Source organism: Manis javanica, chromosome 11, assembly GCF_040802235.1.
Source record: "Manis javanica isolate MJ-LG chromosome 11, MJ_LKY, whole genome shotgun sequence".
Taxonomy (NCBI): domain Eukaryota; kingdom Metazoa; phylum Chordata; class Mammalia; order Pholidota; family Manidae; genus Manis; species Manis javanica.
Genome location: NC_133166.1, coordinates 42,646,604 through 42,669,791, shown reverse-complemented (window position 1 = coordinate 42,669,791; position 23,188 = coordinate 42,646,604). Strand labels below are relative to the sequence as shown.

General features: G+C 33.2%; 1 long non-coding RNA gene across 1 annotated transcript; it reads right to left on the bottom strand.

Moving 5' to 3' along the window:
• Positions 1 to 7,274: 7,274 nt before the first annotated feature.
• Positions 7,275 to 12,086, bottom strand: LOC108387163 (uncharacterized). Its single transcript, XR_001850749.3, has 3 exons — positions 11,983 to 12,086; positions 9,902 to 9,978; positions 7,275 to 8,162 (listed from the first exon to the last, which is right to left on the bottom strand). It is a non-coding gene; the product is annotated as an uncharacterized lncRNA (long non-coding RNA).
• Positions 12,087 to 23,188: the final 11,102 nt, after the last annotated feature.

Sequence of the window (23,188 nt, the reverse complement as noted above, 5' to 3'; positions counted from 1 at the left end):
TTTATTTAATCATTCTAGGTCTTCTCAGATCTTAATTTCCTAGACAGGGAATTTAGCTTTATTAAACCTCAGTTTCCTCATCTGTAAAGTGAAATTACTGTAGTTTTTCATTCTAAGGCAGTGTTAAATTGAAGACATTTCATTTTTTTGTTGTTGTTCAACTAAGAAATAGAAAATACTGTTATTTATATTTCTCACTAATTATATTGTTTTGTATACATGTAGCAGTATTCTCTTAGTCTGGAGTCTTATCAACATCACTTTTAGATTTACAACAAAACTGAAAATATATGCAAAATAAATTAAAGTATTCCTGAAGCTTATTAGCATTTGGAGTCTTCCATCTTCTGAATTACTTTTCTGTTCATAGACATCAGTGTTCTTATCTGTCCAATGTCACCCTTTCTGCCATCAAGATCAATGGAGATGCAGCATTTTCTAAAAGTAACTCATTTTCTAAAATGACTCTGGGATCTTAAATTGCATTTGAAATTATGGAAGTCTAGCTATTTTTGACTCTACTACTAGGTCTGTTAATAATGCATTATTTAATCCTCAGTGTGCTTATGAAACAGCTTTAAGTAGTTCTGAAATTAGTCAACCAATGTTCTCCAAAGTGTGTGCACAGAATACTGATCAGGTTTTAAGGGATTAAGGATTAAATAAAGTTGAGAAAGGCATCAGGTTTGATGCTTTGACATAGTATGTTAAATGTTGCTATATTACAGGTTTTCGTAAGTCCTGAGGTAAAAAAAAATTAAACACTTTTAAACCAACATTTCTCAAATTTAGTTGCCCCAAACCGTTTGGCTTTGTGCTGAGATGTATACATTGCATTTAAATATTTATGCAAACATCAGTAAAGTCAGGGCCTTGAGAAGTCTGCAAATGTCTGAGGTACATGACAGGGCCTATGTAATCTGTTTCCCCTAGGAATTCATGATCTGAAAATTCTCTGCTCTCTGTCATCATACCTAGATTTTTTTTTCTTTTTAATCTGGTGCTTCACTTTCTTGTGGCCTTGGAAGAGGTTGGATTATGAGGATAAATGCAATTAATAGCAGGGATGAAAGAGCAGCACAAGTTCATTTCCAATACTACTCTTGGTGCTCCAGGTAGCATTTGTGATCAGGCATCCCAGGAGCAAGCAAAAGAGGAAGACAGACCTAAACTAAATTATCTAGTTGTGGACTACTTAAGTCTTATTCATATTACATTCAACATGAATAGGAGAAAAATGAATCTATTTTAGGATGATTCTCCAGGAAAAATTCGTTCCATGTGTCAAAGGCTGTTAACCTATCTGTTGAACTGTTTTTATTGGGGCAGAATAGTATAGCATATGTAAACACACAGGTTTAGGCATTTGTTAATATTGGATTCAAGTCCTGGGGCTTTATCTTACTGGATGTATGTGACACTGAATCAAGTAGTTAATTTTTTTGAGTTTTAATTTGCTAATCTTTGTAATGGAGTAAATTATTATCCCCACTATTTAAGGATAAAGATTAAATTACTAAATCCACATAAAATGATTAGCTTCATCTTATTACATCTTTGACTTTGCATAATGGTAGCTATTTTTATTTATTTCAGGCTTTTAACTTGATTATGTAATGTGTTTTTGTAGAAAAGATCTATTTCTATTCAGTCATCAACAAGAGTTTCATATAACTGTTGGGAATTGGTTGGCAAGTTCAAAGTTATATAGCCTGTGCATTTACTGAACTTAGATGTTTCTCTTGCTATTTCTTTGCCCTCCAATATATTGTACTTTTAATTTTTATTTATATATTGTGCACATTTAGCAATTGCACAGTAGGTGATAGAAACCTGATCTCCCTCTCAAGAATGTCAAGAGGAACATTATAAGCAGACAGGATTCTTTTGGAAGAGAAAATAATGTGTGTTATCAATTCACTTTAAACTCATTACCAGAAGGGTTAGGTAGCATTTGTTTAGTTATAGGAGCAGTGTGTTAAAAATCATAACATTTCTTAAAATGGTCAGAATTGGGCAAAATATTCCATGTATAGGGACTCAGTTAAATAAATAGGGAATATTTATGCAATGATACATTATGGGGGAATGAATGCCATATGCTTAACCATATGGATTCTTGAGTCAACTACTTAAATTTGACTTCTGGTTACATCACAGAATACCTGTGTGATATCAGGTAAGTCAATGAACTCTTCACTTTGTGGCTTCCTCATCCAGAATAAAAGCCATCTTTTTCATAAGGTATAAGTGAAGAAAAAAGCAAATCATGTGATTTAACATAATATCCTACACATGGAAGTGTCCATATCAGTTCAGTTTATATTAAATCAGAAGAACTCTTTACTCTATGTCTAAGTAGGTTCTGAAGAGCATAGAAATGGCTATTGATCAGGGAATATTTTGTTTAAGCTTCTTTATCAATTTTTGTATGTTACATGGCATTTCAATTTTTTGTTTCCTTTCATAATATAATATTGTTATCAGTATGTCTTTGGCTCTATATTTTCATCTATAGACTTTTCAATAAGTTTATTAGACTCTCCAAAACCTTTTCAGTTAGTATTATAACCATATGTCCTAAATGAAAATGCAAAATTCTAACATAGTCTTAATAATATGTCTTTTTTTAATATACTGAGTGGGAACTTTCAGTCACCCAAAATCATTAAATTTTTCAGTTGGAGAAGAACATATAGGAAATAGTATTTCTTAGTAGTCTGTGTTTGTGAAACCAGACACAACACATGTATAAACATCTTACTGAAATTATGGAAAAGTAAGACTAAGAATGACCTGGCATGAAGGGGATGTTTTATAGAATTACTGTTAGTATGAAATGAGTAGAATGCTGTATTAGTCTTCTTGGCCTGCTATAACAAAATACTATACACTGCATGGCTTACACAACAGACATGTATTTATCACAGCTCTGGAGGCTGGGAAGTCCAAGATCAAGATGCTGGACTGTTTCCTTTCTTGTGAGAGTTCTTCCTGGCTTGAAGATGGCCGCCTTCCTGCTGTGTCCTTTCATGGCAGAGAGAGAAAACTCTGGTGTCTCTTCCTCTTATAAGGACAGCAACCCCATCAATGTATGGCTTTACCTTTATGACCTCATTTAACCTTAGTTACTTCCTTAGTTACAGGCTTTATCTCCAAATACATTCACATTGGGGATTAGATCTTCAGCATATGAATTTGGGGGACCACAACTCAGTTCACAGCAAATGTTATTGGAATTCCTTTATATTTTGCACTGCTTTCCTTATTTTTATTAGCATAAGTACTAAAAATTCCAGTAGGCAAAATAATAATCCACCAATGATTTCTACACTCTAATCCCTGGAAACTGTAAATATATTACCTTACATGGAAAAAGTCACTTTGTAGATGTAAGATGGAGGACCACATTAAGATGGAGATATTGTTGTAGATTATTCAATATTAATAATTAATCTACAACATTAATAATCTATATTAGATATTGTAAATTATGCAAAGCCTACAACATTAGGATTAACCTACTCATTTGAATCCTTGAAAGCAGAAATTTCCTGGTGGTGATCAGTCCAGGGGAGATGTGACTGTGAAATAACAGTCAAAGAGATGCAACAGTGAGAGCTTTAAAGATAGAAGAAAGTGACCTGAAGCCAAGGAATCTGGGAGGCCTTTAATTGCAGCCTCCTCCAAGACTCTAATATGCAGAAAGCCTTCTCTACGGGTGTCATTCTGTCACTATAATCTACATAGAGCATATGTTTATCCTTTAAAGTCCCCATTTATTTTCCTCAACATTAATGTCCCCAACAACTTTGGCCATTCAACAAGATGTAATAGTCTGGGCTTTTCCTCTATATGCAGTATCACAGAGGACACAGACCTTGAATACAAAAGATTTATTTTGTCTCCTAGAGAAAGGGATAAAGAGAATATTAATTATAATTTGAAATACTGTGTTTAACAAATGAGCAATTGATGTAATATTTTAAATTGTGGAACAGCTCTGACTTTACTCCTATACCAGCCAATGAGGAATCCAAAATCTATAATAAGAACCTGGGTCTGATTGTTACCACCCTTAACACAAAGTTAAAACACAAATAGAAACACACACACACAATAGTAATGACAAGAACAATCAAATCAACATTTAAAAATAAAAATATTTAGTAATTAAAACTAAGAGAATATTTTGAATTGGAATCAACAAATTCAACACATTCAACTGTATAGAAAATCCAGGTAAAAACTATTTCAGCATCTTTCTAAGGTTGCTTCCCAAAATAACAAAGTTAAATGTGAGAAATCAAATAAATTTGGCTTTGCTTACTTCTAACAAGACACCTTAGATTCAGTGTTATACAGCTTGTGGTGAAAGGTGATCAAATGCACAATATAATGTATAATGATTTTTTTCTGCAAACCAAGATTTATCATTACTAAATGTCAGAGTTAAAGTGAATAATACTGAGGATATGTAAAAAATAAACACATTAAGACCTCTAAAGTTTAGGTTGCTTATGTAAGAACTTTACTTTGTTAAACCTCTGTGCATCACAAAAGAATTTCCAATGTACCAATATGTTATAAAAAATACCTTTGGGTGACAAATTCACCTAATCAAAAAAAAAGCCTTCTCTCCCTTCTTGCCTCACTTAATAATGATTCCATCTCCAGTTCAGCAGTAATGGAAGTAGTAGAAGTAGAAGGTTATAAATAAAAATTATTATGTATAAAATTACATAATAAAAATTATTTTTACTAGTCAAATTGAACCGTGCATGCTCTTAAGTTCTTTTTACACTGCTTAAGATAATGACAGTAAAGTACATTGGATAAAAATGGTGTCCATTAGACAGGGAGTGAGAAGTTCAAGAAAAAACTGATGGTATTTAATAAGAACAACTTAATACGAACATTTTAATCATGAGAAGAACACAGACAAAGGAGACTGGTCAGTAAGAGAGGGAAGGAAGAACTGTGGGCAAAGTTTCCAACAGCTGGACCCAAGTAGACAAGAGTTTCATCACATTACATTTATACTCAACTGCTTAGATTAGGAAAAAAACAACCATGTGAAGGGACAATTCTACTATTTGCTCATCTGCTTGCAAGCTGCCAAACTGGACTGAGTTTGTCAGGTCAGTTTTGTTCAGACATGATAGTCAGGGACCTCCATGAATATACAATGTTCAACAAGCCATCAGAGAAGTTTTATTTGCTCTAGCTTCTTTTCCCCTCTTCTTTAGCATAAATAAAGGTGGGAAGAGAGAGGAGAAAATACGTATTTGAAAGAAAAAAAAAGCACATGTCCTTTTTTCCTTTCTTCTTCCCCTTAAATGATCTCACAACAAAATTTTCTCTATGAAAGGGTAAACTGGGACATCTTGATTCAAAGTTTGAAATTACAATAGAACCTGCCTTACTTCACAATATTCAAAAACACATGAATAGATACTATTATTTTAAAAATATGTTGTGGATGTGTGTATAATGCAAAGAAAGAACTAAAATCAGTGTAGTCTATGTTAGTTAACTAAGTTAAACATTAAATACGCAATAAGTAGCTTTCAACAATAAATAGACTCACAGGAAAACTACCTTAAAATATAGCAGAAAAAATACTACTGCAGAAAGTAAGCAGGGTTATGAACTTAGGAAGTTTGACTTGGAAGAACATTAGAGATCTCCTGCTTCAGAGACTGGTAGGTGAAGAAATGGTGTCTAACAGTTATTAGTTGGTGAACTATTCTATGACAGGCATTGTATTAAATATAGTAATTATGTTGCCTTTAAACTTCACACAGTTATCAAGTAGGTTCTATAATTTTATCCATTTTGAAGATGATGAAAATGAGATACAAATTAAATAAAAGGTCAAATATCAACCAGAATTTTAATCCAGTTAGTCTGTTTCAGGCAATTTTGATTTAATTATTCAGGAGGCTGAAGTTACTAAGTGACTTGCCAAAATCCAAATAAATGACTTCAGTAACATATATGGAAACATTTTAGTCCCCAAATGAATGGGATAAATAGCATTCTGTCTTTCCAAAGAATTCAAAGAAACAAATTATTAAAAATGACTAATACCATGATCTCTAAATCCTACATTCTAATTATATGTTATATGCCAAAGGCTTTTAATAGTTATTATTAGAAAGCAATTGTAGGCATTCCATTGGGAAAGGTTTATTTCATTTATTTGTTAATTCAGTAGAAGCACACTCTAGTTAAAGCAATCAATGCTGCATAGTATTAACCTTTCTGAAAGCAGATGAAAAGTGACACTAAATTCAACTTGATTCACTTTAAGTTATATCCAAGATCCTTTCAGTAAATATATATTTAAAAATAAAATATTATATTACCTAGCATTTTACAATCTGGAACTATCCTCACTTATCAATATTTTTCCACAGAATGGGAAGGGCACCTAATCAATGAAAGGCTATGCTTTCAGTGATGGACTCATATTAATGTAATGTCTTCTTTATTATTAAATCAAGGTTAGGGAGAATAATTAATATCCAACATGTGCCAGATACTTTATATACAACTTTATTTCTCCCCTTTATAACACTGCCATGTTGAATCAATAATATTATTTCAAATACCAACTGTTACTTAGTAATATTACAAGTATTTGAAGTGAAGTCTCTTTGGCTCTAAAACTTTCCGTACTTCTACCATGTGAACTGGCCCAGATTAGATTGAGCCTAAAATCATGGTAATATCATTCCGATAAAGTATGCTCTTAAAATGTTACAGCTAAATATTTCATTCTTTCCATAATCTTAAAAACCAGATTTCCATTTATCAACGATAAATTGATACTTCTCTTTATGAGATTATTTATTTCTCTGATCATGTCCAATAGGGTTTACCATCTATGTATCAATCATGCTTTTTAGGCTTTTTAATTAAACCGGATACTTCCTTAAATTCATTTTTATGTATTATCATCCCTTTTCAGAAATGAGTTGAATTATCTTATATAGATATTTTCTTTCCATTTTAATTGCAGTATTTTGACATATAATACAATGCATGAATTTTAACTATGTTGTTCTATGAGGTTGACAAATGTATAATACACTTGTGTAATTATACCACTAAATCAAAACAATAGAAAAACATTCTATCACTCTAGAAAGTTCTCTCAGACCATTCTCAGTTCATTCTTACTCTAAAATAGATAATCACCATTCTGATTTCTACCACTATAGATTAATCTCTTCTAGAACTTAATATAAATGTGTACTTTTTTACACTTCACTTCTTTGTTCACCATAGTATTTTTGAGATTCATCATACTGTTGTAGACTTTATTCACTTTCACTATTGAGTATTATTTCATAGAATAAATATATACCAACTGTTTGTTCATTTACATATTGATGGTATTAAGGGGTTGTTCTCAATTTGGAGCTATTATAAATAAAGCTGCTATGCTCCTATTCCAGTATGAGTCTTTTAATGGTCATATGTATTCATTTTTCTTTGATAAAACAAGACATAGTTCACCTGTTTGGTTATTTATATTTAAGGTTGAATTTTTGTACACAGGTACTATACAGATCTTATTTTTGAAACCATCCCTATAATCTCTTTTAATTTATATTTTAAAAATTACTGACAAAGTTCCTTCTATCTACTACTTATTTTATAGTTTTCCAGTCTGTTGTTTGGCATTTTTTCTTCCTTTCTTGAACTCTTTTGGTTTAACTTGGTGTATTTATATTAATCCATTCTATCTCCTCTATTGGCTTTTTATCTATAATGCTATGTTTGTGAAATAAAGACATTTTCAGCTAAATGAAATTTAACAATTTGTTACCAGCAAACATATACTACAAGAACTGATAAAGGAAGTTCTTCAGGCCAAAGGGAAATGGAACCAGATGTAATATTGAATCTACAGAAAGAAATTAAGAGCAATAGGAATGCTAAATATGTGGGTAAAAACAAAAGGTCACCTCTTTATTTTCTTACATTCCTTAAAAGACAATTAACAATAGCTTAAAAATAGCAATGTACTATGGTATGTGGAATTGAAACATATGACAACAAACACAAAGGGTCTGAGAATGTATAAATTACCTTTTCTGTTGCCAATTCCTTACAGTGTGAACTGGCATAATATCAATTCAAGATAGAATCTAGAAAGTTGAGAATGCACAGTGTAAACTTCAATGCAGACACACACATACACATACCCCACAAACACAGAATTAGAAATAAAAACCAATAGAGATATAAGATAGAAAGAAATCATTTCATTTTTTTGTATTGTTTCTTTGTTTTGCCTAGTTTTTAACTATATAAATGTATTTGAAGCTATTCTTCTACCTATACTTGTGAGGACTTTGGTCACCAGCCTTGACTTTATATGTGTTGTGGGAATAAAGTGCATGATGTGATGTCCACTCTCTTTCCCCTTACTGGGACGGCACAAACATTGTACAACTGCTTCAGTTTTAGCTAATCAAAATTCCCAGGTACACTATTTCCCTGAATGATTTTCCTTGGCTCTAGGAAGATGTATAGCCCATAGCCAGTGAATATTTGATGTGTGTAAAAGAGGTTTCTATCCCTTACCTCAAAGGATCCATGGTTTAGAAAAGACCACAGAGACCACAACCTGTCTTGTGAGATGATATAAAAAACTTGCATTAAGCAGCCAAGTATGAATGCACATTGACAATATGGTGTGACTATATAATGATTGAGACTATAATAATAATGCAATTATGTTTCTAAGATGTCTGATTTTAAGAAATATATACATTATTAAAAAAAACTATTTCTATGTGGGCAAAAATCTGAATAGGAATAACAAAATTGTCCTACAAAAAATGTTTGCTTTAAATTGGGATGTTTCTATAAAAGCTTTAAATGAATAAAAATACATCGAAGTATCATTCAGCAAGTACACATTTGATACCTTAAAATTCATCCAAAGTTAAAAACTGTTTTCCTATCACTTTTCTATCTCCAGAAGAGCCTTTCTTTTATTCTTAAACATTCTTATCATTTTTCTACCTTCATTGGCTTTGTTATGATCAGCAAATAATCAAACAAAGCAGCAGAATCCTATATCCTCTGTGTCTGCTATTCAAGTTTATATAAACTAGTTAACTAGGTATTTCGTGATGTTATAATTCATGATTGCCTATTTAATGAATAAAGGAAATTGTTCCCTAATGTATAAGGATGGAATGTTTATACATTATGGATATATGATGTATATGTATAATGATGGAATGATTCCCTAATCATCTTGATGAAATCCTAACATCAAATATATTAGGAAGATAAACAACTGATTCATATCAGTCATAAAACAATCTAATGTAAATAAGAAACTTAATTAAAATTAGCAATAAATAAAATATCTTTGTACAGACCTAATACTTGTAATTGTAATCTACACAAAGCAAACTGCAATTTGAATAATAAAAATAAAAAATAAACCATAATAAATATTGATGAAGATCAAAGTTTCTTAAACCATAAAACTAAAAGAAACAAATATAAAGGAAATATATTTTAAGATATTACAACTTAACATATTATAATATAAAAATATTAAGAATTTGTGCAAGCCAAAAATCAAAGCTAGTTAAGATCATAAAACTATAGTTAAGATTATAAAAAAATTAGAAAATTATTGTTAATAAGTAATTATTACATAGAGCAAAATTATAAATTTACAAATAGTTTAGGTGAATCATTCTAAAACATTAAAGCCAAAAATCAATAAATATACAAAGGATATGAAGCAGAAACTTTGGGAAACCCCCCAATCCACATGTATTGATAAGCATTATCTTTAACATTAAAAAGTGACGTGAATGTAAACCAGCATATCATTTTATCTACCCAATTCTGTACATACTGTGACATGATCGACTTTCATTTTGCCTTTATAAATGTTGAGTGAGGCTGTTGGGAGGTGAATGGCATCACCAGGATCTGCAAGAAGTGGAATGCAGAACACTGCCTTAGTGTAGGGTGTGCAAGCAGAGGTTGAAACCTGTGGATCCAGGTTCACTCAGTACAACATTGTACCCTGGGAGTAAGGATGACAGAGAGTGTCAAAGATGACTCTCAGGTTTGTGATTGTTGCCACTACTGTAAAAGAAAGCCATATTCTAAAACTTGGCAAAGAAGCAGATTCCAAGATTGGTATTTTTATATTTTCCAAGTGTTTTTATAGGGAATGTATGTACTTATTAATCATTAAAATAAATAACAAATATTAAATACAAAAGTGAGATTTCAAAAACAAATCTTCCTATTTTGATGAGTTAGTTTTCCTTTCACTCTCCATATCTATTTCATTCTTATTGGAAACGTACCTATTTGCTTCACAATACATAGTTAGAACATGTTCATTCATTCATTTTCACATAATTTGATTTTGGGCAAAATATTTTTAAGCTACTTATTCATTTAGCCATTACACATGGAGCTACAACATTTTAAAATCCAATTTGAGTTTCTAATGATAGTTAAATTTAATCAATTCTCTTAAAATGTTAAATAAATAGAAAGTCTATGATAACTGGTATTCTTTATAAAAGAGACTATACTTGTATGAACCACATATAGTTTTAGTGATGATTATAAGAGCAGCAGTTTTACTTTTTACATTTGCATATTCATAATCATAATGAAGCACAATTATTTTTTCAAATACAATGTTAAACTGTGAATTCATAATAATACTAATTTTCATTTCACTTCTGTACATCTTTGTTTATCCAAAGTTATGTTTCATAGTTCATAGAATGGTGTATTTTCAGATTTGGTGTTCAAGGTGGCGATGTGCAAAGAGCTTTCAACTGGAAAATACACCAGAATACTAGTTTCTGCTCTGTGATTAACTAGAATAGCAAAGGTAGATGTCATTTTGTCAGTTAAGGCCTCAGTTTCCCCAGTGATTCTAGATTATCATTCTTAATGCAGTAACATTTCCCCCAAGGGGGTGAAAATTATTTCTTGGGTACCAAAAAAGATCTTATATTTTTTGTGCTTGAAGCACAGATGTATATATAGTATATAAGCTGACACACTCTGTGTCTGTGTTATTAAAATTTCATTGGTGGGTCGTTAGAAAATAATCAGTCTAAAATGACTTCTAGAAAGGGAGATAATAAATAAAAAGCGAGAAACATTGCTCCAGATGATCTCTAATATCTCTTATCTATTACTTGTTTTGTTTGTGAGTCTGAAACAGTAATCAAAAATTTTCAGACCTGCCCAAAAGTCTTGCTTAATTATTTGTTTCCCTTTTTAGGACCAGCTTCATATATAGGAAATGAAAACCTATTTTTTATAACTTTTCTAGAGACTTTTATTATGACTATTTTCTACTTAGAGTGTCACTAACCTGACATTTATTTCCTCCTCAGTGTTATTTCCCTGTAGTTTTTAATCTGCCTACATCTAAATTTAACCTGGGCCTTTTGCTGACATCCTGAAGGGATTAAAAACAAAATGAAATAAAAACAGATTATCACAGAGGATAGGAGAGAAGATGCTGAACAATGGCTACAAGTGGAGAGTGGTAAGAGAATTTAGTCTTATAAATGTGGCTTTTCTATGGAAGTCAGGCTTTTTGGGCTATATCCTGATATAAATTTTCTTTTCCTGCCAGGTCTACAACAGTAATTGCAAGTTGTAAAGGAGCAGCCATATCTTGCTTTAATCAATGGGCTAAAGTGGTCATAGGGAGAGCCCAGAACTGTCAAACCTTCAGTAAGGAGGCAGGAGAGAGGGCTCAGCCAGCCTCTTTCCTGATCTAAATCAGTGGCTCACAAAATGGAGAATTAAAAGAAAATTTTATACTTTCTATGTACAAGCATGTTTTAACTTTAAATTAATTTTAAAACATTGCTTGTATTACTCGGGGTTTTTCAGAGAAACAGAAATAAGGACTATGAATAAAATAGATTAAGTAAGGAATTGGCTCACGTAATTATGGAGGCTGAGAAGGCCCACGAGGTGCAGTCAGCAAGCTGGAGATGCAGGAGCACGCTGGGGTAGGTCTCGTCTGAGTCTGCGTCTGAAGGCGGAAGAACACTGATGTCCCAGCTCAGAGACTGGCAGCCAGAGAAAGAGAATTTGTCTGTATTCATTCAGCCTTTTGTTCTATTCAGGCCTTCAGCAGATTGGTTGACACCCACCCACATTAGGGAAGGCAACTCGCTTGATTCAGCCTACTGAATCAAATGCTCATCTCATCCAGAACACCCTCACAGACACACCTCGGACACTGTTTAATCAAACATCTGAGCACCCCACGGCCCAGTCAAGTTGACACATAAATTTAACTATCACAATCCTATGATTGTTAATAGTTGTTATATCATTGCAAGTCCCAGATATCAGTTACCCAGCCTTTTCTGCTCATTTATTTTTTATTTTGTTATCATTACTGTACAATTACTTGAACAACATTATGGTTTCTAGACTCCCCCTATTATCAAGTCCCCACCACATACCCCATTACAGCCAGTCTCCATCAGCATAGTAAGATGCTACAGAATCACTACTTGTTTTTCTGTGTTATACACAATTTCCCGTGTCCCCTCCCACTACATTATGTGTGCTAAAATTCATTTGTTTTTATTTAACATTCTGTGGTTACAGATATGGAATGGACAGTTTTTCTACCTTTGTGCATTTCCATTTAGAGAGGAAGAAGATTCTGTATATATAATTCCTATTTCATAAGGGATGTTAAGCTGAAACTTTTATTAAAAATACAACTGGAAAATCTTTCCAATAACTGAGTCACCCCTGTGTCACATTTATTTCATACAGCAGCTATTTATCAGGAAACAAGATTTTGTTTAGTAATTTCATCTTAAATTGGCAGAGAAGAGAATAGTTATCAGATAGATGTTGGATGGCCTGTGTGCTATAAACTGAAACCGTCCATGTAATTCTTAGAGAGACACGTCCTCCCCTGAGCCACGGAGTATGATTGATCCCAGGAACCATCATCTATCTGCTCCCACAGTCTTAATACTGACTCTGAGTGATGGATCGTACTGTGTAGACCTGGATGCTTTGGGGCACATGAAAATCGTGCCTGGGGTTTGCACAGAATTCCACAGTGTACCTACTGATCCTTTGAATTTCACTATTGAAGTTTGAAATTGAAAAGAATTTGAATAAATACCTGTTTTCAAGTTATCATGTGACAATAGTCAGCAGTGGTTTCTTTTTTTGAAGAATATATATTGAATGAAAAATAGTACAAATTCATTATAAACAACCAGAACAATATATGTATTTTTATTTGAATTCTGTAGCTCAGTCCCCTGAGGTAAGGACTGTTAAGGATTATTTTTCCCACCTTTTTTCCCTAAATACACACCTACATGACACATCATGCACTTTTTTAAGAAGGTCTCATGCTGTAAATTGCTCTGTACAATGTTTTTGGTTATATTATAGAAAACAGTTCCATATTTGCATATGTAAATCCATGTTTTTATTTTAATTGGTGCTTAGTATTTTTGAAAAATCAAACTGTGTTCTTTGTGTGACCTGTGATTAGCCCACTTAAATGGAGAAGCCTTGCTTTTAGCTGCTTTATATACAAGAATGCCACAGGAGATTCACCTAAAGAAAGGGTTCTAATGCTAAAAGCAGTTTGTATACCTAGAGTCACTAAAATCATATTATTCAGCAGTACACTGGTTTTCTTTAATACTATGATTTTAGACTTTCACATGTTTATGTTTGAATCCATGTCTTCTCACTTAATTTGTTATAAGCCTCTAAATGTATTTCTCAATAATAGAAGATAAAATCATGTTGAGACCTCTTTGTTTTTCTTTTTACCTGAAATGCTTGTTACTACTTCACCTCCTTTAAGTCTCTATTCTAGTTACCTTTTCAATAACCCCATTCTGATTGCCAGATTTAAAAAGGTGACTCCTCCTCGGTATTCCAAAACCTCATACTTTTTAAAATTATTTTTTTATTATTCTTTTTGCCACAATAGTCATAAGCATGTAATATACTGTCTTATGGATTATATTACTGCCTATTTGCATTATAATGAAACCATAGAAAAGCAGGATTTTGTGTGTTTATTTTTCTTACTCATGTATAAATATATCACCAATAAGAGCACCTGATATATAATAGATGTCCGTATTACTTATTTAATAATACATTGTTTAATACATAATTGGATAAACAAGAAAATAAAAAAGTGAGCTTCTCCACAGTTACTTCTTTGGCCTTGGATGTGATTTAAAATAAGATTAAACATGTTTTAATATTTATATGTATGAAAGATGCAACCTAACTTTGGGGTTGTACCGCTATTCTAACCAATTTCAGAACCTTCTGGCTGCATACTCCCAGGAGTTTTCAAAAGGATCATGTACACTCAGTTAGTATTGGCAGGCTGCTTCTAAAGGCCAAAACAGGACTACCTCAGTACACTGCTTGACTACAAAACGTGCATCATGAAATGCCTGCTCCCTTGTGGGCTCCAGCTAGAGCCCTGGCCAACCATAAGCATGGGGTTCAAAGCTCAAAGTATGAGAGATGACAAAATGTAAGATATCTAGGGGATGAAATCCTTTCGGTCTCCATGCATCCTATCTTAGTTCATAAAATGGAGATTTCCGCCCTCCTGGAAACACTGGGGAGGAAACTTTAACTTTTCTCCACCTTATTCACTCTTCTTAACTGACAGACTACAAAAGGAAGTTATGATCACAACATGTGCTCACGTTTCTTTGGTTCTCTTTTTGGGATCTGCCTTTCTTGAGGCTGAACTCATTTTCCACTTGTCCATGAGATGAGCCCAGTTTATGAGGCCTTTCACTTAAAGGGAGATTCTTTGGGTGTTCTGTTTGTCAGTGGGAGAATGATTCTAATTCAGTAGAGATACTACAAAGTACACATTTTGTGATCAAGCCTAAGATGGATTTTCTAGCTTAATTTCAGTAACAAATAGCTTAACTCCTATCTTACCTGGCTGCATGTCTTTAAATGCCAATTCAAATCTGTTTGAACACCAGAAGAACTCTTTCTAGGAACAACAAAACTTTCATATATGTAATAAAAACTGCCATATATGCTTTCCATGTGAAATACAGATAAACAATTTCAAGATATATTAAATTTCCAGATTCCCATAATGAAGCAGTTTCATTAGAGAGGCAAGTTGTTATCGATTCAATTGTGAGAGGAGGAAGTAAGACATTGTGGACTTTTTTGACAATATTTATATCACTGCTAAATTTTAAAGCAAAGACTAGAACACGGTCTGAAAAGAAAAAATCTGAAATATGGGATAATTGCAAACCACTGAAATATGTTTAGCTATCAGAGCTGAGGACAATGGTAGCATAAATACTGGGACTGCTGAGCATTGTAGTCAATTCTACAGACGGTGGCTGTCAGACCTTTTGACTCTTTTGCCATTACCCTGCTCTCTCCTGCTGGCATCTCAAGGCCCTGGGTCCCAGATACCAAATTCATTCATGTAAATAACTCCTAAAACAAGCAGACTTCCAACCATTACATTAGTGGGAAATATGAAGAAAATATGAAGAAAAATATGAGAGCTAGTCACCTATTCTACTGTCTGAGCAGCAAAATTTTCAGTTTTCATGAGGTTTTGCTCTGCCTTTTTTTTCTTTTGTCTTGCTTATTCACCATCAGTTATCATCTTTACCTTATTAAAAATGTGGAACTGCTTGTTGAAACACCTTTCCATTCTGGTTAAAGTGCTTCTGTGATTTGTTTTCTGACTGTGTTATATTCTCTTCATGGTTTACTGTACAGATCAATATTCAGAAAGGTCAGAAAAGTGTCTTTTTCTAGGTCAGGCAATGCAGAAAGCTGACATACTGGAAATGTAGTTCATCGCATTCCTCTAATATCAGAGGCCTCAGGGACACCTTTGACTTTTGTTAATAATTGGTAACAATCATACAAATAAGCAAAATACATGTTAATTGTTGGCCTGTAATTGGCTAAAATTGCACAGCTGTATCACATTTACTATGATTAATTAGTTGAACAGAGCAATATTTTGAAAAAATAGCAATTTTCCACTTTGCCTAGGAACTTTTGTCTCCATGGCTCAATGATTATAAAAGTGTAGTTGTCAAGGCAACTGTGCCGAGCAACTGCTAAGTAAATAGTGCAGATTCAAATGTGTGAAAGCAAATAAAAATCCAGTTGAGTTATATCTACACCATGGATAAAAGTGACTGCTGATCGCAGCATTACGGCTGTCATTGTGTAATAATCATTGTATGCATATGAAAAACCATGCAAAAAATGCATTCTCACTTCTGTTGCTTTATATCTGCTGTGTTTTCCCCTGGAAATACTCTCCCTACCCAAAGACACCACCTTACCTCCAGCACTCTCCCTTCTCTAGCAATACTATGTATTGCAGAAAGTTCATTTAATTGACACCTTCTCAGATGTCCATATGCCTTTTCGGTATTTGGATAATATTTTTCTAACATTAGTACTCTGGTTCTTAGTATATCGCTGTATACAAAGATGAATGACATTTGTTTTCCCCAGGAGGCCAAATATTCTTTGCGATCTCTTTACTTTTGAAGCACAGCACGATGCTGACACAGAGCAGGTATCAAGTGGCAATCTGACACAAAATAGCAATGTTGCTCTTGTGAACTCTCCAACTGTTGTATTCAATAACATAGTTATTCAATTACTTTGCTATGATTCCAAATGTAGGAAGTAGTGACATAGCAACAATTGTGCTATCTTGTGCAATGAGTAAGTCTGTAGGTGCTGATTAAGTTGTACCGAAATTTTAACAATTCCACCAGCAGATGACACTAAAAAAAGAATGTATTGCTTGGTTAAATCAATGAGAAAGTGTTAGGTTACAAGTGAAATGGCTCCTTTAGAAACAGTGATTTGCAAATGTGGGCCAACAGAGTACATAATGCTATTAAAATATTAGTGAATTATTAGTGAGAAAGTGATCTGCTCACATTTTGGGCTGTTTTGGTTTGGTGCCATTTATAATTTAGGAACTGTATTATGAAATGACATATGACATATGAAACATTATGTTTTATATGCATATGAATGACATGAATTCATATGAATGACATATGAATATTGCAGCAGTTAAAATACATATGCTTTTGAAATTGTGCTCTAAGAACCATAGCTTCAGGTTAGAACCTGAGCACAGGTACTCAAACAGTCAAGCCAGTATCAAACTATTATCCTTGTGATATTTGGTAGGATGATGGATCAGACATTTCAAGATCTTGTTAATCATTTGCTCTTTTTTTTTTTCTTTGAACTAGTTATTTCTTTTAGTTATCAACAACTAGATGATATCATGTAAAACTATCACTCTAGGTGGTATGGTCATAGTTATTATGAAGAAAAAATATTTCTTAATGTTTAAAAAACAAGTGCAATCTTCTAAACCTTAATTCTTAATTAATAGTGCTAAGATTTTATGACAGTAAAACTATACTTTTGCTTATTGTAAGGCAAAATCTTAAAAACCAGATACATAATTATTTGGAGAATCATATTTCTCTCTCTGAAATTTTAAATTCCTAATTGTTCAAGCCATATAATTACTTATAACTATTTCAGATAGAATAATACATTCAAATATTCATATTTTGCTTGGTTAATTTTCATATATTAAGGTATATGTCATAGCCTTTTCAAATTATCTCTATTATTAAATCGAGTATTGTTCTCCCATATACTGCCAGTCAATCTATCCCATTAATTGCATGGCACCCAAATGCAATAAATCCAGCATTTTGTTCATGTCCAAACCTAGAAAATACTTATTCTAATAGGGTTTATTTGTAGATAAAAGCTATCATTTTGGCCTGAAATATTAGACTTAGATGTGCATTGCTTTCTTAAAACCTAATGTTGTAATTCTCTGCATCAGTCATATCATCCATATCATATTTAACATGGACAAAGAGAGTGAGTTTTTCCCATTAGAAAATAACTCATGTGTCTGAAGTTGATCTGTTTTTTTCAAAAATATGAATTGTCTTGAGTATACTGCTTGTCATTCAAAAACAAGTAAAATATCAAGGGAGATGTAGTGGCAAGATTTTGTTTTGCCATAGGCTATTTTCTTGAAGGCTACTAAAACTGAATGTTGTCCTGCAATTTAGAATGGACTTAATGTCAGCTTAGACTACATGTGACAATGACCAGTGTATGTAGCCTACAGACTCAGGCATCCACAGGTAGAACTATCTCAAGTTCATAATGCACATTAGTTTCTAAGAAGCTGAAGATTTATACTTCTGTCAACTCTTTAAGAACTGTAGAGAAAATTGTTCTACCTTGTATCAGCAGCAGGATAGCAGGATGTTAGTTTAAATGTCATTGTTCATTTCAACAGCAACTTAGTAGCTAACAAGTCCTTGTTCATCTCATTGTCAGCTTGAATGTTACTCACTGAAGTCAGTCTCTGCTACTTACTGACTGCTTGTAATGGCATGACATAAAGAGGCTAAAGAAAGAAGTTATAGGAAAAAGTTCTTGGATCACTCATAGCTGTAGTGAGAGTGAAGAACTGGGTCATATAGCAGTTCTATTCCAATAATAAATCATGCATAGATGATATTTTTTTATATTTACCACATGTACTCATTTAAACTCAGAAAAGGAAGAAATTACTCATCATATCTTCCCATTTGCTCTTCCCTGGAGAAGTTACCATGATGCCTTTGCTTTTCTGTTTGGTTAACTTCAGGGACAGGGAGACAAATTCTCAGAGAACCCCTATTTCTAAGAATGTTCCAATTTGAATGAAATAATTACATGGATTGAGTCAAAAGGTTTTCCCTATGTCTTATTTTGGCCATTTCAAGCTCAGAAATACATAACTGTATTTGATATACATATATAAACATATACTGATTTTTTTTCAACTTTGTATATATCACAGTCATTAAGATTATGGGCCCTGTAGCCAGAATGCTTCCATTCTAATCCTGGCTTTATCGTTTATTAGCTGTGATTATGTCAGTGGATGAAGAGAAAACATTTGACAAGATTCAACATTATTTCATGATAAAAACTATCAACACTGTAGGAATAATGGAACCACCTTGATCTAGTAAACAGCATCCTCAAAGAAACAATAGCTAATATCATATATGATAATGAAAGAAATATTTCCCAGTAAACTCAGAGACCAGGCAAAGATGTCTCTCTAACCACTTCAATTAAACATTATTGGATTATAGATCTACATGTAAAGTCTAGAACTATGAGATCTCTAGAGAAAAATCATTGCAGAATATCTTCCCAATTATAAATAAGCAAAGATTTCATGGAGAAAAAAGAAAGCACTAAGACTATTCTATAAAAGGTAAATTACAATTTGAACTTTTGCAAAAGTAAAACATCTTGCTCAAGACGAGCTCCCATTAAGAAAGTAAACAGCCAAGCTACAGTGGGAGAAAATATTCATAAATATCCATTCAAGAAAAGACTTATCTGCCCTCCGATAATAAAAAGATAAGCAACACAATAAAAATGGGAAACAAATTTGAACTATCAGGAGAGAAGACATGTAAATGGTCAATAAGCATGTGATTTCATGTTTAACATAATTAGCCATCAGAGAAGTACAAAGTGAAAGCACATGTACCTGCATATCTAAGATGAAAAATATGGATGATACCAAATGTTGGAGATGTTACAGAGCAGGTGTTGCAAAATATGACCCATTAGCCAGATCTCTCCACTGCCTTTTTTTAAATAAAATTCTATTAGAATACAGTTTATGCCCATTTTTGTATATATTTGCAGATGCTTTCATGTTACTAGAGCAGAATTCAATAACTGCAGCAGAGACTCTAAAGCCCACAAAAACTAAAATATTTATTAGTTAGTCCTTTATAGAAAATGTTTGATGGCCCGTGATATAATATTATTAGCACCCTCATAATAATCTCATTGTTTGGAAGGCAAAATGGTACAAACATTTTAGAAAACGATTTAACAATTTCTTAAAAAGCTATGTTTACCTTACAACCAACAATGCCTCCTCAGATATATATTTAAGAGAGACAAAAACATATATCATCAACAACCTTATGCAAGAATGTTCATTGCAATATTATTAATTGTATTAAAAAAGTATAAAGAGTCCCCAGGTATCTGTCAACAGATTGGGAACAAATTGTAGCATATTCATATAATGGAATACTTCTCAGCAATATAAAAGAGCTACTGAAATATGTAGAAATATGCAATACTTAGTGGCATGTGAAAGAAAGAAGACACAAGATCGAATTTATATTTATATGAATTCTAGGAAAAACAAATTCAGTTATAGTGATCAGTTCACATTACTGGTTGTTTTGATGTAAGGAAGGATTACCTTGCAAAGGGCAGAAGGTAACTGGAGTGATAGAAATATTCTTTGTCTTGTTAGTGGTATTAGATTATACAAGTCTATGCATCTGTGAAAACTTATTGGACTGTATGTTTAGAAGCAGGTCCTTTTACTTCATGTTATTATACCTAAAAAAAAAAATCAGTCACAGGACTATTCTAGCTATATTGGGAATTTTGTTTTCTAGCAGGATATTTGAATAAATAGTTTAAACTCTATTACTATAAGAAGAGGGAGGAGGAATTTAGATGGACAGATAATACTTTGCATATAATAATTTGTGATTACCTGTCAGAGGGAGTCCAGATGATGGTATGGTAAAGGAATACCTAGGAAATTCAAGTTATTGGTAATTGTCCAGTTATAGGGTTAAATTGTGAGTTTATGGAAGTTTGGTAGAACATAAGTTTAAAAAATATAATTGCAATTTACAAAAGATTAAAAAGCATAAATATTATAAAGAAATATGTATATTTATATATTAAAAATAAATATATCCATAGCACATTGAAATTCATTTAATCCTCAAATTTTAAATACAGTTAAAACATAGTAATGTACTATTCTTATATTTCATATTTTCAACAATTATGAGTTTGATAATGCTCAGTATAAAAAACATACATGAAGAGGCAGGGGTAAGCTGACACCTTTTATGATGAAACAGTTCTTAATTCAATAGGAGCCTCATTGGAATGGGAGTGGAACTGTGAGCTTATGTGAAATTATTAATTACTCCTATTACTCTTGGATTATACTTCTCATGGAACATTTCTAAACCTGTGGTTCACTGTCATCACACTTATCATCGGTCTCACCTGCTGATTGTGGGTAATTAGAGCAAAGATCTCTGACACACTTGAGACAAAGCAGTGAAGAGGAGAACAGCAGCCTGAGAGAAGAACATCCAGGAACCTCAGGAGACACCTGTGTGGAGAACGTGGGCAGCAGCCTCTTGGAGCTGAAGACCACATATCCGGGACCAGCTGGCGACAGATGATCACATCTTCCTATTAACCCAATACACACTTAGTAGGTATCGAAGGACAAATTGTCAGCGAAAAAAGACACCTGACGGTAAAGTCTTTATTAAAATTATTAAAGGGATGGTTCATTGCACAATGGTTCCTTTTTAAATTATAACTCAAACACAAAAGAATATGTTCAGCAACTGAAGGACAAACAAGAGAGTTAAGAATATCTAAATTAGTTTCCTATTTTGTTGAAAAGAGAAACGGCCAAACTGCCTGTATCAAATGCCATAAAATCAGGAAGGATTGTCAGTGACTAAGGAATGACATAGCACTTTGCATCTGAGCTGATTTGTTCCACTTACTGTCATGGATTTGTGGACTCAGGCATCTAGATAAAGTGCCCTGCATTTGTCCAGGACAGAGATAGGAGTCTGCTAACCACCGGACACCTGTCTGAAACAGCTTGGATGCACAGAACTGTGAAAGCAATGTGCATCCTGAATGTGTGTTTTGACCAACTGCACTTGACTGGTTTCCTTGTGTGGACCTATCAGACAGATCAAAGGCTTGGACTGGGTCTCCTAACACAGCTGTCATGTGGTCTTTGAAAATTACTTGAACGTACTTCCCTATATATTCAGCAAGATAACTATTAGGAAAACTTATCTTCGGTTGCTCGTGTATCAAATATTCATTGAGCATCTTTTTTGGACTATATCAGAAAAATAGTCCATGGCTTTTTTTTTTCTTTTGAATTTCTCAAGAAGCAGCACTGACATTAAGCTGATTGGTAGAATGGGTGGCAAAAAAAAAAATGATTGGCAAGGCTCCATTCCTCATATGTCCACCCAGGGCAGAAATCTTTAATACAAACATTTTTCACCTTCCTGATGCACCACTACAGCCTGTCACTCACCACCACCTAGCAGAATTGGCATGAGGGAAAAGCGATTTCTATCCTTTCACAGTAATTTATTTTTGTGTGTGGCATGATTGGAAAGAATGTCAGAGCTAGTGTTCTAATTTTGTTTATAGGGTCTCCAAAGTGCTCTAGATGCCCGAAAACAAAACTAATCTGACAAGTCCCTTGACTTTTGGGACTATTTTTGGGACTGTCACAATTTGTGCAGCATGATCACAGGCTGTTAGTGTATCAAAGCTGGTACCTATCACTCTTTTTTCAGCTGAATAGTAGGAAGGCGGTATTTGTATACACTCATATGCACTTGTGTGTATATATTACATACATCTACGTATGCGTGCATACAACTTTGCACATTTATATTTTTGTGTACTAACAATTTCGAAGCTCTTTTGGCCTATAATTCCATTCCAGCCTTCCTTCATTGAAGATTCCAGTCACAAGCTACTTTTGTAGAGAGGAATCACCTTTCCTGTCCATTTTACCTTGAAATAGTGTTCTCCATCCATATGCACTGTTTTATTTTTCTTCAGTTTCTCCTTATTATACATTCATTCATTTATTTTATTTCCTGTTTTTTCTACTAAATGTGCTCTCCATGAGGAGGAGGGTTTTTTTCCTTTCTTTTTCATCTTCATATGCCCAGACCCTAGAATCATATCTGACAGAGTTTTGCTCTTCAATGAGCATTTGTTATATGAAATGTACTGTGGACACCATTGCACAATCACATTATTTTTTATTATAAAGCAAATTCAAAATGAGTTGCCTAAGGTACACAGCAAGAAGTAATATAATATCTTCACCTTTGTTGCTTCACTTCTGGCTCCTCCAAAGCTTAATGTTGTTTTGTAGTTG